We start from the raw sequence: 14,232 nt of genomic DNA, 5'->3' as shown, positions 1-14,232 counted from the left end.
GGAAAGCATTGGTGAATACATCACTCAGTTCAAGTAGAAGCAGTGGTCTTGAGTTCCTATTTGATGGCCAAAATAATCAGACACAACAGGTTTTAACCAACACACACTCACTCTGATTTAATAAATGATGTGGGGCGTGCAACAACATGCAAAGTGACACCACGGCTGAGCTCTCAGGAATCCAGGCATGAATTTTGTTAATCAGTCACTCTAGTTGGGACATGCAAGGAACTCAACTGGTGAAGATGAGAGGCTGATTCCTGATCTAATCTCAGGACCTGGAGAACATCATGTTGAGCCAAAGAAGCCAGACACAAAGACAAGTGTGTCATGTTTTCCTTTAAATGCAAGAGCTCAAATTAAAACAAAAAAAAGACACTCAATCTGAACACACGTTATTGATTACTAGAGGTTATTGATTACTAGGGGTGGAAGGCGTAAAAGGGTTTGGGTGAAAAAATAAGAGAAACTGAGTGAGGTTCTTTAGTGGGACAAATATACCGTGATGAGATGTTAATAATGGGGAAATGAGGTGAGTGATATATGAGATCATTTTCCATTACTAGGTCACAATTTTTGTTCCACAATTTAAAAACTATTCTGAAATAAAATATGGAAGAAGAGAAAGTCTCTTAGGTAGTCATACAACCCTTTGGGAATATTGTGCCTAGCTAGAAAGAAAAAGGAGAAAGAGAAAAGAGAAAGACCAAGCCAGTTGTATGACGTCACATCGCTATAGATCCATTTCTTACTGGAAAAACTCAACAATTAAGTACAAAGGCGGCCAGTGCCGGGGCTCACTAGGCTAATCCTCCACCTGCGGCACCGGCACACCAGGTTCTAGTTCCGGTTGGGGCGCCGGATTCTGTCCCGGTTGCTCCTCTTCCAGGCCAGCTCTCTGCTATGGCCTCAGAAAGCAGTAGAAGATGGCCCAAGTCCTTGGGTCCCTGGACCCCATGGGAGATCAGGAGAAGCACCTGGCTCCTGGCTTCAGATCAGCATGGTGCGCTGGCTGTGGCGGCCATTGGAGGGTGAACCAACGGTAAAAGGAAGACCTTTCTCTCTGTCTCTCTTTCTCTCTCACTGTCCACTCTGCCTGTCAAAAAAATTACAAAGGCTTGGTCTGGCACACGTTGCCTATCTGAATTCTCATTGGACGTTTACCTGATAGGGATACACTACCCCAACTTCCTTGGGTTAGTGGTGCAAGTACGTTAATTTTAGTCATAGGTATATATACTTTAAGATAAATCAATTAATAGTTAGAAATAATAATCTAAGCAATTGTACTCCTTGAGATCATTAAAATTTTATTGCATATCTTGTATAATATACTCACACATTTGATAAATTTTAGTACATGCAATGTTTAAATTCATTGAAATGACATTTCACTTTGTACAAAATATTTTTTATGAAAACAGACTTTTCAATTTCACCATTGTTTAACTAAACTCATATATATGCAAAATAGAGGCATATCCCCCATCTGGTGGCAACTCCTCTTAATTAGAGGTAAATTACCCAATAGATAAACAATCTCCAAGGAGATGACGTGGTAAAACCAGAAACTATTCCTTTATGATATACTGTGAAAAGGGAGGTACATGGCATGCAAAATTATGCATTGCTCATGATCAAAAGACAATTTATTATTGAGATCTGGACAAAAATTTGAACCACATGAAGTCTTTTGAGTATTTTGGTTGTGGATTCAAATTAATAGTGAAACATATTTGACTATTATTTATGTATGTGATATTTAACTACTATTAAAATGGTAATTCACAGAAATATGCTTATTTGTTAGCAATATTGCAGAATTTTAAGAATTATTCAGTGTTACTTTCAACTAACCGTACTTTCCTACAAATCTCAATAGTCTTTGACTCTAGTATAGGAAAGATAAAGTTGTTAACATTTTACTGTTCTGCCCCATAAGCAGTAATTACATTCTATTGCTTTGTTTGACATTGTATTTTATAGTAAGTGGAAGAAAATTAGTTCAACTATTAAAATAATATTTATTATAAAGGGTTTTTTGAAACATACATATGTTCTTTTATGAATTTGAAAATTCATACACGTTTCAGTTATACATGTTTCTCTTGCAAAGTTGATCAGCTTTTATTATTTCATGTGATTGCTAAATGGAGCAACCTTTGAGCTGATGTCTTCATTCTTACCCCACCATAATTTTCTTAATGGCTACTGGAATTGATTTTAATAGCAGGCATGCGTTCCATTAATATTATGCAAGAGTAAAAGCAGTTCTTGGCAGGTTCCTGAATGGAATTCATCTGATTAAATATGCATTTTTTGATTAATGTCTAACCTTCTACAACCTTTACTGTCTGTCTTTTGCCTTTAAAGATTAATCTGCCCATCCATCAGATGAAATAATAATCTGAATGTATCTGCATTACTTTGTCTTAACTATAAAATCAGTTCAACCTGTTGTTTTTACTCTGTAAATACATATGATCATAAAATTATTACACACTAGGAAAGAAAGTCCACTAGATTTCAAATGCTATGTTTCTGTTTCTTTCTTTCTTTCTTTCTTTCTTTCTTTCTTTCTTTCTTTCTTTCTTTCTTTTTTTTTTTTTTTTTGACAGGCAGAGTTAGACAGTGAGAGAGAGACAGAGAGAAAGGTCTTCCTTCCATTGGTTCACTCCCCAAATGGCTTCTGCAGCCGGCATGCTGCTCTGATCTGAAGCCAGGAGCCGGGTGCTTCCTCTTGGTCTCCCATGCGGGTGCAGAGTCCAAGCACTTTGGCCATCCTCCACTGCCCTCCAGGGCCACAGCATAGAGCTGTACTGGAAGAGGAGCAACTGGGACAGAACCGGCGCCCCAACCGGGACTAGAACCAAGGGTACTGGTGCCACATGGCGGAGGATTAGCCAAGTGAGCCATGGTGCCGGCTGATGCTATGTTTCTAAAATATATGAATTATGAAGCATATTTCTGGGTATCCAAAATTGCCACAGCTACAAAAATAGAATTTCAAGAGAAGTAAAAAAAATTTAACACTGCAGTTTTAATTGATTTACCCATCCATCCATTCATCTATCCATCCAATAATCTTGAGATTCTATTTGTTTGCAGTGTATTTTGACTATTCATCTCAGGCATTAGTGAAAAAGGTATGGAAAGCATAGTTTAATTTCTCTTTTTTGAAATATATTTTATATATTTCCATGTAAATGTTATTTAATATATATAAACCAAACATATATATCCTTATCCATAGAATATTATTATTTAGAAGAAAATATTGTTCATGACAAAAAATTAAAGTCATGATATTAATAAAAATATCACTTTTGAAAGTTCAAGACAGTTAAAACTATATAAATGTCTTGATGAATTTTATGACATAAATTTGTTCCTAAATCATGGATATTTAATATTTTATTTATTTTTAATTAGTTTTTAGCAGATTCAATGTGATTTGTAGATACAGTTCTAAGTACAGGATGATATTCCCTCCCTTCTTCCCCACTTCCAACTCACTCTCCTTCCTTCTCCCTTTCTCTGTACTTTTTTTCTTTTTGAGATAATATATTTTAAATTTACATTACAGTAAAAAGGCTTAATATCACTGAATAAGAAGTTTAACAAGTAAAAAGCAAAAAGACTATAATTTAATGGGTATATAGACAGCAGCTATAAACAATGATTGAATAACAAAATGACCACTTAACCCATATGCACTAATTTTTAAGTTAATCACAGATCATTAAAACTATAGTAGTATAGCATTCTTAACCACTGGCTTGACACAGGTATAAAACAAAGTTTTACAAAAATACAAAAAAGTATTGCAGTAATACTGATACACACATACACTTCTTTTTAATTTTTTTTTTAAATTTTAGCTCCCACATACAAGGAAAATCATGCAATATTTTTCTTCCTATCACGTTTATTTCACTCAACACTATGTCCTCCAGTTGCATTATTATTTTTGAAAGCTGAATTGTATTTCATTGTGTATATTTTCCACATTTTCTTTATCCATTCATCTGATGATGGACACCTTGGTTGATCACAAATGTGACCAGTGCTGCTATAAACATGGTGGTGCAGGCACCTCTTTGTTACACTGTGCTAAAATCTTTTGTGTATATGCACAACATATATATCCAGTAGTGAGATTGCTGGGTCATATAGCAAATCTATTTCTAGCTTTGTTTTTTTTTAAGAAATCTTCACACTGCTTTCCACAATGGTTGCACTCATTTACATTCCCACCAACAATGTATAAGTGTTCGCCCTTCTCCACATCCTCAATGGTATTTGTTACTCCCTGTGTTTTGGATTTTGGTCATTTTGACAGGGTGAGGCGATATTTCATTGTGGTTTGGACTTACCTTTCCCTGATGGCTAGTGATGTTGAGCATTTTTTCATACACTTGTTGGCGATTTGTATTTCTTCTTTTTAGAACTCCCTATTGAGGTCCTTTGCCTCAATGAAGCCCTGGGTTGCTTTATTTTTTGTTGTTATTGTTGAGGTTTTTTTTTAAGTTGCTGGTATATTCAGGGTATCAATCCTTTGCAAATGTTCATCTCTATATTTGGAACTCTTCACTGACATTGGAATTTATTTGTGTGAAACAAAATGTAGCATTCCAGACACCATAATCCCTGAGGCATTTCTTGGGAAAGACTGGTGAACTTGACTGCTTCTTCAGCGTACTTTTCCTGTCCTAGAACTGACCAGAGACCACTGCATTGTTTCTAGACGCAACATCATCAGTTGGAGTTGGGAATAAATAAGAAATGTGTATGCTCTTTTTTCCCGTTACTTTCTTCAATATACAGTTATGAGTGGTTATTGTCAAGAAAATACAATGCTTGAAAAAGAGGCAAATAACAAATGTTTAAAACATATCTGGTACAGTCATCCTTCTGTATCCTGTTTGGCTCCAGGATACCCATATTCAAGGATGCTCAAGCCCCTCATATAAAACGGTGTGGCATGTGTACAGAATTTACATGCATCCTTCTCATATTCTTAATCATCTGTAGATTATTCATAATCCCTGCACAATGTGAATGTTATGTAAATAGCTGTTATACTGTGTCGTTTAAGGAATAATGACACCAATGTCTGCAGATGTTCAGTGCTGAGGCAGTTTGTTTTACTACAAGCCTGCATTGCTCAATGGTCAGGATAAATTCTGAGAAATGCAATCAGGATTGTGCAGATATCACATGGTGTGTCTACACAAGCTTTAGATGGACAATATAATCATCTTGTGGAAACACCATGATATATGTGGTCAGACATTCACTGAAATCTTGCTATACCCACATGACTGCATTTTCAATCCTGGTAGTCTGAATCCCTTGGAAATGCAACACATGGATCTGGAGGGCCATCTGTATTTAAGAAGAGTTTGTAGTGTGCACAATATTTGTCCAGGTTGGCTTAACTTAGATTCTGTGGCACTGAAATGTGCCTCCAGCTCAGTGTATGCCTGCTGTTATGGGCTGAATTGTGTCCTCGTCGCTCAAAGGCCCTATGTTGAAGTCTTTACCCCAAGACCTCACAATGACTCTGTATTTGGAGATCAACCCTTTAGAGCAGTAATTAAGATAGTATAAGGTTCTGTACTTTCCCAGATAACATGGAGTTGGAATTAAAATTTGTGGAGGGCTGGCGCCGCAGCTCAATAGGCTAATCCTCCGCCTTGCAGCGCCGGCACACCGGGTTCTAGTCCCGGTCCGGGCGCTGGATTCTGTCCCGGTTGCCCCTCTTCCAGGCCAGCTCTCTGCTGTGGCCCAGGAGTGCAGTGGAGGATGGCCCAGGTGCTTGGGCCCTGCACCCCATGGGAGACCAGGAGAAGCACCTGGCTCCTGCCATCGGATCAGCACGATGCGCTGGCTGCAGCGGCCATTGGAGGGTGAACCAACAGCAAAGGAGGACCTTTCTCTCTGTCTCTCTCTCTCACTGTCCACTCTGCCTGTCAAAAAAAAAATTTGTGGAGGACTTTTCCTCTGATCAACTCCACAATTGTATTAAGAAGAGAAAAAAATCATATATGCACTCAGGTGAATTACATAATTATATCTCATTGTTCTTTCAGAATGCAAATTATTAACAAGGCTAGGCATGGAATTTTGTCATGAGGATACTTCAGAAAGTTTGAGGAAAATATGCATTGTGGAAAAAATGCATTGACTTCAAAAATTTTTGCACAAAAAATAAACATCTTTTCATTTCATTTTTTCCACCAACTGTTTGAAATACCCTGGTAGCATTTTTGATTATGTTGTAATTAAATATCATGGTTAAGCTAAGCTTCCATGTCATGTTCTGTTAGTAGAAAAGATCAGCATATGTCTGGAGTCATGAATTCAATGATTCACATGCATTAGTTTACAGAGTACGGACAGCCTCATGTTCATTCTTTTCCTATCCTCAGGATAGAAATGGATTCATCTGTGTTTTGCAGGACATTAAGTATTCCAACAGGGTTTGTCATCCTTAAGGCAATTTGCCTGGAATGACACTTCGTCACTTGATCCTGTCCCTGCTTGCTCCTGCTTCTCAGGGAGATCTTTTTAGAACCCCAAATGCCACCAGCTGTCAGAATGTAATGAATCATGTATTGCGGCTGCCCAAGTGCCTGCTTAGAAACTTGTCTGTTCAACTTGTACTCTCTAATGTCTGAGCAAAATGCCATCAGTGTAGAATACCATCCATCGGCCCGTCCTCAAAGAGCACATTATTTATGAATCACAAACTTTCACGTACACTTGTGAGCATCAGTGTTCCTTTAATGGCTGTAGACATTATTGTTCATGTGTTTTTAAAAGTGTATGATTTGTAGATATATGAAGACTCATGCTTCCACTTACATAATGTATCACTTAACGTGTTAGTGTGATTTTATATATAGAAAAATTAGATTGAAATAATACCTAGCAAGGAATTATTCTTTAAGATGTACGTGTGGGTGTGCTTTGACACTGTGTTTTATTTGTCTGAGGATTTGGAGAGAAACTTAAACTGATCTGACACTTTTGTGCCACAGAATTATAAGCATCATATTACAGTAAGATCTACGCCAAGTCCATCTGTCTGTCTACAACAACATCTGTGAGCTTTTTTTATAAAAAATAATTTTAAATTGCTTAACTCTACTATGGAATGAGGAATATGCATTTTATCCTGAAACCAGGCATTCCAGTGTGTACACATAGACTTATGTGTGTGGACATATGCCTACCCTAACAAATAACTCTTGTGTTTTAAATTTCCAGTAACACTTCCTTCACCAGATGAAACTCCTAGTAGAGAGCTTTGGTCTGAATATTTGCATCTTCCCAAAATCCATGTGTTGAAATTATAATCCATGATTATAGTAATTGGGAGGTGGGACCATTGAAATGCTGGCAGAGCCCTCACATGTAGGATTAGGGACTTTCATAAATTTAAAAAAAAAAAAAAGTAAGTAAATCGACTTAAAAAAAGAAAAGGAGCCCAGGGGAGCTCATATTAGCCCTTCTACCAAGTGAGGACCAAGCAAAGGTTTGTCCCAGAAGCAAACCCTCACCAGGTACCAGTTGTGCCAAACCAGCCTGAGCCTGGTGTCCACTTCTCAGCCACTAGAACCATGAGAAATAAAGTTCTTGTTTATCAGCCTCTCACTCTAGGGGATTTTGTTACGGTGGCCCAAATGGTGTAAACAAATTTCTGTTGATCAAGTGAACAATGTAATCGTCTTAATTTCTGAGTCCATCCTCACTTACTCTGTTCCTAATATCGTGAGCTTCTGCTTAGGACTTTCTCATAGACTGTATCTATTGATTTTATTGATGACTGCTCCCTCTTACATACCTGCAGTATGTTCATAATTATTTACTTGTTAACTAGGAAATGTTCTCTCATTCTCTGATTATATTTTTCTCTAATTTGTGTGTTGCATGGATTTTATGAAACTGTTTTGTATCTCAGGTTGGCATTGGATCTGTTTATCTGCTTCAGGAGCCACTTTCTGACTGGGCTCCATTTTGGAAAACCAGCTCACACTTGAACAAAATGCAGAAACTGCCACTTAGGTTAAAGCTTCATGGTCGTATTGCTGGAGGGAATTCAGGCATTTGTCTTTCCTTGTCTGGTGCTGGTTAGCCTATGGACCACACATGCTACATTCATTTTTATTTAGATTGTTCATCATAAACATATAATTCACATCATTCATGCTGTTTTCATAAAAGAACATTTTTAAAAACTTCATTGAGTTAGTTTAAACTGCAGTAAGTATGTATTATTTCAATTCTCAACAACTTTAATTATAAATAAATGATAACTAAAACACTGCACATCCTAAATATGTTTAAATATTTTCTAGAGTTAACTCTTTGTATAATATTAAAGCAAGCTGTGTATGTGTACTAAGAGCCTTAACCATTCATATTTCATGACCCAGTAATTCCATTTCTAAGATTTTCTAAAGAAAATAAAAAAGAATAGTACATTGTTGAATAAAAATTTACCCTAGTTCTTTTCACAGACACACAAACCAGAAGCAATATGCATATAATTAATACACAATATAAATTGTAGAGTTGTAGAACATGTTATGATATATTAATATAATGGAATTTTCACATCTAACAGGTATTTCATTATCAGATTTTAAAAATTAATTATGGGGCCGGCACTATGGCATAGCAGGTAAAAGCCGCCGCCTGTAGCGCCTGAATCCCATATGGGCACCAGTTCGAGTCCTGGCTGCTCAACTTCCAATCCAGCTCTCTGCTGTGGTCTGGGAAAGCAGTTGAAGATGGCCCAAGTCCTTGGGCCCCTGCACCTACATGGGAGATCCAGAAGAAGTTCCTGGCTCCTGGCTTCATATCGGTGCAGCTCCAGCCGTTGCAGCCAATTGGGGAGTGAACCAGCAGATGGAAGATCTCACTCTCTCTGCGTCTCCTTCTCTCTCCTTCTTTCTGTCTCTGTCTCTGTCTCTCTATGTGTGTGTGTGTGTGTGTGTAACTCTGACTTTCAAATAAATAAATAAATCTTTAAAAATACTTAGGTATTTATTTATTTGAAAGAGCAACATGGGTGAAATTGAGAAAGAGAAAGAGAGATGGAGAGATGTTCAATTTGGTTGTTCACTCCCCTAAATGCCCACAACTGCTAAGACTGCGTCAGACCACATACAGGAGACTAGAGCCCTGTCTAGGTCTCCACGTGGTTCAAGGCCCAAGTACTTGTGCCGTCTTCTGCTACCTTCCCAGATATATTAGCAGGATGTAGGATCAGAAGTGGAGCCGCCAGAACTCAAATTGGGACACTGTGGATGCAGGAATGACAAGCAGTGTTTTCTGTTTTTCTTTTATTCCTAAAGATTTATGTGTTTATTTGAAAGGCAAAGTAACACAGAGAGAGAGAGAGAAGGGGAAAGAGAAAGAAAGACACACAGAGACAGAAAGAGAGAGATCTTCAATCAATTTGTTCACTCCCCAAATGGTTGCAACAGTGGCCAGGGTTGGGACAGATGGAAACCAGGTGCCTGAAGTTACATTCAGGCTCCCACCCGGGTGGCAGGGCTCCAAGGACTTGGGACAACTGCTGCTGCCTTTCCAGGCACATTAGCAGGGAACTGGATGGAAAGTGGAGCAGCAGGGACTTGCACACTGGAACTCCAACAGAGATACCTGGTACACAGGAGAATGAAAGTTGTGTCTGGTTTTATATAAGCTATGGAACAAATGCATAATGGATACTCACAGTAAATATTTTCACAATGCATACCTATATTGGTGGCAATGTTAAGATTTGTTCTTATTCTTGTAAATATGTATTATAAATATATATTTACAAAACTGCCATCTTTTACTTTGTTAATCAGAAAAGAAGACTGTTAATGCTGCTATAAAATTATGTGAAATTCACATTGTTCATATAATGTGAACTAGAGTTGGAAATTTCTAACAGATGATTCATAAATGGCCCTTCAAATTAAAGAATAATATTATCATTATGGAAAGTTGGAGCCTAGGAAAAGAAAATTGAAATTTTGAATAGAACATAAGGTAAAAGTCACCTAAAATAATCTGAGTTTTTCAGAGTTATATAATTTTATCTTTTTATTTTATTATTTGAAGCCAGCTTTTCTGAATATGGATTGAACAAAAAAAGATAAATTAAATAAGTACTTAAAACTTTGTGAAAATCCATTCAGCAAAATAGAAATCTATGTCATTTTTCATAAATGCACATTAATCACAGTTTTGCGTGTCTGGCATGGCTAAGGATACCTCAGGAGTGTATAATTACCCATACTCAAATAGCTCAGAGTAGAGTTCACTAAGTGATAAACTCACTGTCCTCCTCTTCACTCTGAAATAAGCCATGGACTACTCTGAGAAGTGTGTCTTGCATTGTCTTTTTCTTGTCTCTGGGTCATCATGGCCTTACATAATAGGGGTATAGGAGTTTGACACAGAGAGACAAATTCCTTGGGCTTTGCTTTTATAATGGGATTGATCTTGCCAGAAGATATTTACATCACAGCAAACTTAAGTTGTCTTGCCTTTAGAGTCATTGTATTCTGCAAAATTTCATCATCCCACACTCACATTTCTACCTGATTCCATCATGAGACAACACAGTCTCTATACTTGAAATGTTTGCAAGAGAAGAATGACAGCAAATGCTTTTATTTGCCAACAATGAGGAGTGGTGATGTTTAATTTCTTCATCTCATAAAACCAGAGGCTTAGGGAAATTTTTTCAGAGATTATTTATTTGAAAGGCAGAATCACAGAGAGAGACAGAGAAACAGAGAGAAAGACCTTCCATCTGCTGGTTCACTTCCCAGCTGACCATAACAACCAGGGCTGGGCCAGGCAGAAGCCAGGAGCTGGGAGCTTCTTCTTTGTCTCCCACTTGGGTGATGGGGGCTCAAATAGTTGGGCCATCTTCCACTGCTTTTCCCAGGCCACTAGCAGAGAGCTGAATGCTGGCATCTTAACCCAGCACTAACTCCAGGGAAATTCCTTTAACAAAAATCATAAGAGAAAAAAATATCAAATTAAAAGTCTGCTACTTGATGATTAAGATTCATTGAAGTCATTTAGCTCACTACATGCCAATGCTATTTTATTTTAGCATTTGTTACATAAGGTAATTATTTTCTAACATTCATCAAAAGTGAATGATATTCTGAAAAATGCTTTCAAAACTTTGTGAATTGGGACCATTGCCTTGGCACGGCAGGATAAACCACACTTGTCATGCCAGCATCCCATAGCACAGGGCGTTGGAGTCCTGAGTGCACCACTCGTGTGCCAGCCCCCTCCTAATGCACTGGGAAAACTGCACAAGGACTTGGGCCCCTGCCGCCCATGTGGGAGACCTGGCTGAGGTTCCTAGCTCCTGCATTTGGCCTGGCACAGCCCTGGGTTTTCCAGCCATCTGAGGAGTAAACCAGTGAATGGATGATCTCTCTCTTGCTCATTCTCCCTCTCCCACTCTTTGTCAGTCAAATAAATAAATAAATCTTTAAAAAAATTGGTAAAGCAAGCCTAATAGAGATAGGAGTTGGTTTTTTCAATCTTCTGTTGGAACAAAGCTCATAGAACTCTCTCAAAGGTAATGCACCAGGGCGTGCAAACTCTGTCTCTGATACCGACATTCTCAGAGCGACGTCTCTGCCTAGACTCTGCACTTACGCCGAAACTTCCTTTTCATATAATGTAATCTTACCAAGAAACTCAGTCTTCTCAGTGTTCATTCTTCAACAAATGCATTTTCTTAATGTTACATTTAAGTGTGCTGCATTGCACCTTAGAACTTGAAATGGCTATAACACAATACATAGAGCAGGTGTCTCATAAACAATGAGAACTAATGGCATAAAGTTCTGGATACTGGGGCATCTAAGACCTAGTCACCATCAGGTCCATTGTCTGCTCAATGCCAGATTCCTGGTCAGTAGATGGACTTCCTCTTGCTGGGTCCTGGCATGGTGGAAGGAGTGAGGGATCTGCTTGCTTATGAGGGCACGAAGCCCAGTAGTGAGGGTTCTCCCCTCGACATAACCACCTGCCAAAGCCCCATGTCTTAGTAACACAACGTCATCGGGAAGTAAGTTTCAACAAAGGGATTCTGGGGGGAGAGAAGCATTCAGTAAACACAGAAGAGAATTTTTAGTTGTTTTCTGATAGACAGAGCTTATCTATTAAAATGTAACAATCTGGCCGGCGCCGCGGCTCACTAGGCTAATCCTCCACCTAGTGGCACCGGCACACCGGGTTCTAGTCCCAGTCGGAGCGCCAGATTCTGTCCCGGTTGCCGGTTGCCCCTCTTCCAGGCCAGCTCTCTGCTGTGGCCAGGGAGTGCAGTGGAGGATGGCCCAAGTGCTTGGGCCCTGCACCCCATGGGAGACCAGGAGAAGCACCTGGCTCCTGGCTTCGGATCAGCGTGGTACGCCGGCTGCAGCGCGCCAGCTGTGGCGGCCATTGGAGGGTGAACCAATGGCAAAAGGAAGACCTTTCTCTCTGTCTCTCTCTCTCACTATCCACTCTGCCTGTAAAAAAAAAAAAAAAAAAAAGTAAAAATCTATGTAAATGTAAATGCTTGAGACTTGAGAAAAAATGCTTGAGACTTGAAAAAATATGCAAAGTGAAAAGGAAAATCAGTACTAATGAATGCTAATTTAATAGTTATAAAATATATCAACTTTGTTAAATTTTACATTTATGCAATTTAATTTTCAGAAAGTGTATGGTTTGAAGTTTCTGACTTGGTAACAATCTCCGCTTTGCCCAGTGATTTCAGATAAATCATTACCAAAGCTAAAATTAAATCAGTTAATTGTTGGCACCAAAAAATGATTTGGTAGACAGTGAAACATGAACATCATGCCACAAAAATATTGTATTTCAATATTCTATAAACTAAATATTTACTTTCTTTTGTTTGTAACAAGGACAGATTGACTCATAATTTTTAAAAAAATAGCACTATCATGATCTTTCTTAAAAGAAATTAAAAACTTGAAATCTGTGTTATTGTTAACCTGTTGGATGAGACCTTTGTCAGCCGCTGTGGAATAAGTGGTAACAAATACTATAGCTGGGGCTCAATACCATCTCTCCGATCTGTTCCCGTGGGCCATAATGATCGCCCCTGAAATGTGATTCCTGTCACATCCAGACAATATAATAATACTCTGCAGGTTTGGGGTTGTCTTCTAAAAGTGTGGTTTCCTATCAAACATTTCTTCAGTGATGATCAATCCCACACCCCTATAATCATGACGTGTTGGTTTTGAACTGCTGTTCACTACAACGTTAATTTTCTTAGCACAGAATTGGTTTGCTGTAGTGATTAGGACCTTGGATTTCAAAGTCTGACTTTCTGGATTCAAAATGCGGCTCTGCCAATTGTCTGTCTGCAGCCAACTTCTTTGGTCATCTGTGCCTCAGTTTCCTAATATTTTTTTTTTTTTTTGCATTTTTTTTTAACTTTTATTTAATGCATATAATTTTCCAAAGTACGACTTATGGATTACAATGGCTTCCCCCCATACCGTCCCTCCCACCCACAACCCTCCCCTTTCCCACTCCCTCTCCCCTTCCATTCACATCATGATTCATTTTCGATTATCTTAATATACAGAAGATCAGCTTAGTATACATTAAGTATGGATTCCAACAGTTTGCTCCCACACAGAAACATAAAGTGAAAAATAATAGATGATTTTTTTAAATGATGATGAAATAAGAACAGACCTATTGTCATGTTTAATCCCAATGAGAGTCAAGTTGGGAATTGATAATTTCTTTTTTTTTTCTTTTTTTTTTTTTTACAGAGGATCAGTTTAGTATGCATTAAGTAAGGATTTCAACAGTTTGCACCCCCATAGAAACACAAAGTGAAATATATTGTTTGAGTACTCGTTATAGCATTAAATCTCAATGTACAGCACATTAAGGATAGAGATCCTACATGAGGAGTAAGTGCACAGTGACTCCTGTTGTTGACTTTACCAATTGACACTCCTGTCTATGGCATCAGTAATCTCCCTATGCTCCAGTCATGAGTTTCCAAGGCTATGGAAGCCCTCTGAGTTCTCCGACTCTTATCTTGTTTAGACAAGGTCATAGTCAAAGTGGAGGTTCTCTCCTCCCTTCAGAGAAAGGTACCTCCTTCTTTGAAGACCTGTTCTTTCCACTGGGATCTCACTCACAGAGATCTTTTGC

At 38.4% G+C, this 14,232-nt stretch overlaps 1 protein-coding gene across 5 annotated transcripts in view; it reads left to right on the top strand.

The window, feature by feature from the left end:
• The window catches only part of SPOCK3 (SPARC (osteonectin), cwcv and kazal like domains proteoglycan 3), a 488,449-nt gene that overhangs the window by 431,030 nt on the left and 43,187 nt on the right, over nucleotides 1-14,232 (top strand). The window lies entirely within an intron of this gene.

The sequence above is a fragment of the Oryctolagus cuniculus genome, chromosome 8 (assembly GCF_051225735.1).
Source record: "Oryctolagus cuniculus isolate XC-2025 breed Fujian yellow rabbit chromosome 8, ASM5122573v1, whole genome shotgun sequence".
In the NCBI taxonomy this organism is placed as follows: Eukaryota; Metazoa; Chordata; class Mammalia; order Lagomorpha; family Leporidae; genus Oryctolagus; species Oryctolagus cuniculus.
Note: the sequence above shows the minus strand (reverse complement) of the source record. Positions and strands in the feature narration are given on the sequence as shown.